This window comes from Opisthorchis viverrini, assembly GCF_000715545.1.
Source record: "Opisthorchis viverrini unplaced genomic scaffold opera_v5_193, whole genome shotgun sequence".
Classification (NCBI taxonomy): domain Eukaryota; kingdom Metazoa; phylum Platyhelminthes; class Trematoda; order Opisthorchiida; family Opisthorchiidae; genus Opisthorchis; species Opisthorchis viverrini.
Genome location: NW_008751853.1, coordinates 790,964 through 795,700, shown reverse-complemented (window position 1 = coordinate 795,700; position 4,737 = coordinate 790,964).

Genomic DNA, 4,737 nt, shown 5'->3' with positions numbered 1-4,737 from the left:
TATGGCGTTGTTCTTGAACAGCCCTTACGAGCAACACGAAAAAATTTCGGTCGCATTGGCAATTACTTGGATTGCATTGTCCGGATGACCATGCAGACGGGATCATAAAATATCGACCAGGAAACCCTGCTCACAAATCGGCTCGTGAACCCCATACTCATAACATAAAAATGTTTCATGAATGACGGTGTGAAACAGTCTCATTGCTCATGATTGGTAACATTTTCTGCTGCTATTTTAAATTACAATTCGAATTGTCTTCGCTAGTTGTGTAAAATGATTGCCAGGCACGTGAACGTCCGGTCAAAAGCGAAGAATAATCTAACAGGGTCGTTTGACCGATCCACTTGATAAACCCCGATAAAAACGAAAGACACCATGTGTCTGAGTAATCCAGAATCTGCCTACTTTTCCTCCATCAGCAGTTGTTCGAATTCCAAGCGCATGCCTTTGCACTCTTCAGAATCACGGAAAACACATAGGATCTTTTGGATGAAACAAACCTCTTGATCTTCAGCAGTCAGATTAGTCGAATGAATTTTCGAATAGTTGTACCAAAACTCCACAATAAGTTCTTCCCCGCTTCAACCGTATTTCAGTGCCTTGGTATGAAGTGAAACTCTCGGGCGTGCGTTAGCGGAAACAGAAAGCCTACACAGAGCAGTTTTGCGCCTGGATCGGCAAGTACATATAAACGGACGAATAGTTCAGCTGTTTTCCCAGGGCATATTCCTCCCTGAGACTCCTCCAACAGAGGTAACTGGAGGAGGAGCTTCACACCGAATTGGAGTGAGATATAATATACCATCATTGAAATTCGCTAAGTGTGCACCCAGTATGATCTGGTTTTCCATAGTCTGGTACAGCGACAACAATTACGTAAAACCTGTGTTTGAATTCGGCGTTCTTGATGTCTGAGGGTGCGACTGCACCCCGATTAAGCATGCTGTTTTACCTGTCTGTTTCCTCTCTCTCTCTCTGTCCTGGCCATCGCAAAGTTTCTCACACAGATTCACTGGCTCAAACGCTGGTCTTGTTCCTATTCGCCCATTTTTCTCTTTTATTACTAGAGTGCACAGTAGCGTCCCACTTTATCTTCATTACTTTTCTATGTTCTATTTTTGGCGTTGAATTCATATTCAAACTTTGTCCTCATTTGTATTCGTTACCATTTCAATCTTTTGCCATCTTTGACACAATATTAAAACATCCAACTGTCTTTTGAGGTTCCGATCAACTAGGTGATTGTATACGTTTTGACCATGTGTAAACGCAAGGCTAAGTAGCCTGGCAAAATCCATACTTCTCTGTCAACATTGAACCTCCTCCAACTTAATATTCAGGGCTTGGCATGCAAAAAGTTTTCTGGAGCTAAATAAAGCCGAACCGTGTTTAAGACGAATATTTGGTTCCTTCCCGAAAGTGTTCCCGTTATCCTGCCCCCATTTTCTTCGCTTTTAGACTGTACTTCACCTTCGGCGTCTTAAACACGAAGTAAGTAGTATTAAGTTTGTACCCTATCATTCGCGTTCCTCGATATTCGTGTTCAATTGCTCATTCTATCACACATTTTTGCAAGTAAAATCTTTCGAAATAAGACTTGTTTCACCGAAGATAAACCCTACGAGTTTAATTACCAAAAGGGGAGAATAGAACAACTAGGAAAATTGCAACCCTTTGCCATGAAGGCCATAAATTTTAGCGAAACACATCCATTTGCAAACAAATTTGTTTCTGTGAGAGACTCACCTGGAACCCAGCTGAATTTCTCGTTTGTGCTGTTTCCCTAAGTTCCAATTTTGCTGTTAAACGTCCAACTCCAAACATTATGCAGCGAAAGGTTTTTCTCCATCAAGAAATGTACCTTTTTCAAATCTGCGGATGCATTATTTTTTGCAGATGTAAAACAAAACACTCATATATTCTGAGTAACTAATTAAGTTGCCACCCCAAGCATTATGGACAGTTCAATGCCTGTGGAGACTGAAGTCGCGTCCACATGACTGTGGTGCGACCGGATCTGTTTCTTCATCTGGTGGGTAAACATTTGAGAAGATTGGAAGTGAATTTCGTAATTTTTAGAATCACAGATGAACTTTGCATTCATTGATTTTTCAGGCAAGGTAGACGTGATTAAAAACAGCTAAGCGGAATCACACCGGACACACGTTGGTTGCTCCTTGTGGAAATGCTAACATATCAAGCCTATGAAAATGCTTAGATAGAACTACTCCAGAGGAATTTCATCGGTTCAAAAAACTGGGATCATTACCAGCAAGTAACTGGTCTGGCGAACATGTTTCAGATACACCATATAACAGGCGGTTGTCAGTATGGGTACCCAGGAAACTAACCGAGTGCATAACATTGCGAAGTGAGGAGAAGTGAGGAGCACTGTCTTACTTAAACACGGACAAAGACTATTTTGGCCTACACGGTTGGGAAGACACGTCAGTGCACAACCCGTGGAGGGGGGTGAAATGGGGAAGGCAAATGAGAAAATACGACTAGTGAGCACAGAGCAAGAACAAGAAGAACCCCCTATCGTTGCGCAAATAATGAGGGCGGCACGTGGTCTCTGTCCGATGTTTGAGACAATGAAGGTAGGAGTTGGTCGTCCTTATTTTGCCCAACATTTTGTGTTTGGGCCGAAGTAGTATATAGCCACTGGAGCTATCTTCCTAAGTGAGCTGTTTCTTATGCATTTCTAGAGACATGGTTTAAACACCCCTGCACATTTGTCACCCTGGCATGTATTGGATGAACATCGAGACTGTCTACCGGCTATCCAAATATATGCCGCGAATCAGGATTTTTACAGGAAAAGAGATAAAAAAAATAGGCATGTTGTCTCGTTAAAGACCCCCTTAATTCTCTTTGTTTGTGGTAATGAGAGACATCCGAAACTATTGGGTGTCTGACTGTGCTCTTCGGAGTCTTGGAGTGTTGCCAGTTCAGTGGACATACTGGATGGAGGAACTGCACAAACCAACATCAAGTGCTACTTATCTTCACATCAACGGCCAAAAAGGAAGTAGACTAGCAGTTTACTGCCGCGCGAACATTCACTTCGTTTAGCTTAAGCTTTATAATAGGAAGGAGAAACGGTGCAGGTGGGATTTAGGGCTAGCCCGCAACAAACATCCAAGGTGCCCGCACCTCCAACACTCAATCAGATAATTCGGATAAAAAGTGACAGCTTGAACGACACCGGCGTCGGCTAACCGCCATATCATCCAGTGTCTGCAGTCAAGCACTGATTTCTGACCGTTGTTCCTTTGACCTAAACTTGTGTGTGAATATGCTGGTACCAATAACTTTGTGCCTCGGACTCTTACAAAACTAATTTCTGTCGTTGGCAGAAAGTTAATAATGCCGGATGAAAACCGGCACTGGATACGGCGCCACAGAACCCGAATACAGTTCCTTTTGTGTTATCCAACAGAAATGTTGCAGCTTGGGGCGTTTTCTGTATTATTCCGTCAGTCGTTATTATATACTACTTGTTGTTGACTCTGGTCCGTGTGACCGAACTACATTGGAACGGGTCAACATAGATGGCTGCAAGAATATCCGGTCTGTGGTGTTTCATTTGAATCAACCCACTGCTGAGCATGTTGGATCGTGGGATTCGCAAACCGTTGCAAAGCTGATTGACCCAAATATTAAGTGGTTGAAAGTGAAGAGTTTTTTTCTTCTCACGTGTTTTTTGGGGAATTTTTGGAATAGTGTGCGCTTGCTCATCTTCCAATGGGATCGGAACGCTAGAGGCACATGTCAGGTTTTATTTCACGTTTGCTTAGTTGTTTTGGGGCTTGAGCAACCTAAACCCAAAACCATGTTAGTCCCAACATTTTGTTGCGGACATGTTATTCCGACTTAGTTTGAAATGGCTTGTCTGAAATGCAACAGTTTCTTCTTCGAGAGGACAAAAATGCCTCTTTACCAGGCAGTTTGGCAACGTAAAGCAGCACGCACAGTTGTCAACAGAAAGCAAGCATAGGCGTTCGTTGCGATGCGAGGAGTGGTTATGTGAAAAATGTTGGGACGTCATGAAAATCGATATTGGAAGGCCCGACGAAATGAGCTTTCTTTTGTGCACAGTAAAGATATCGTGATTTCAGAACATCCAGTCCATGGATGATTGAGTCTTATAACAGCTTTGTGTGCATTGCACAGTACTAAAATACTCAAAAGACTGAGAAATTGTGTCCACTAATGAACTACTAACAGTGTTTGATAGGATGATTAACATCGGGTCTGTAAAACAGATAATCCCCATGCATATAATGTTTTTTCAGACCCTAGTTTAGTTTGGATGTGCATCAAAGACCGATTCTGTTTTCCTTTCCGAAAAGGAATACCTACAAGAGATCATGAGAATGTTCGGTATTTTTGGGAAAATCTTCCATGGAAATAAGCCGGTCAGTGCAGAAATACTGTGACGGGTACTTTTTTCAATTTGCCGTTTACTTCTGAGTTCCCAGCTAATCACCAAGTTTATCAGCATAGATTGACAGAAACACTATATCGGAAGAAAATAGTCCGTCAAGCAACACGGTGCTTCTCCTCGATAAGTCGCTCCTCAAGTAGCTGGTCGACACAAGATCACTTGACATTAGCTGCTAGGCTGTTGCGTAGTCTGGGTAAGATTAAATCACACGACTGGTCAGACGCTGAAAAAGGAACGTTTCACTGACTGTTTTCCAGATAAAGCCACCGGCTTTAAATCTCTTT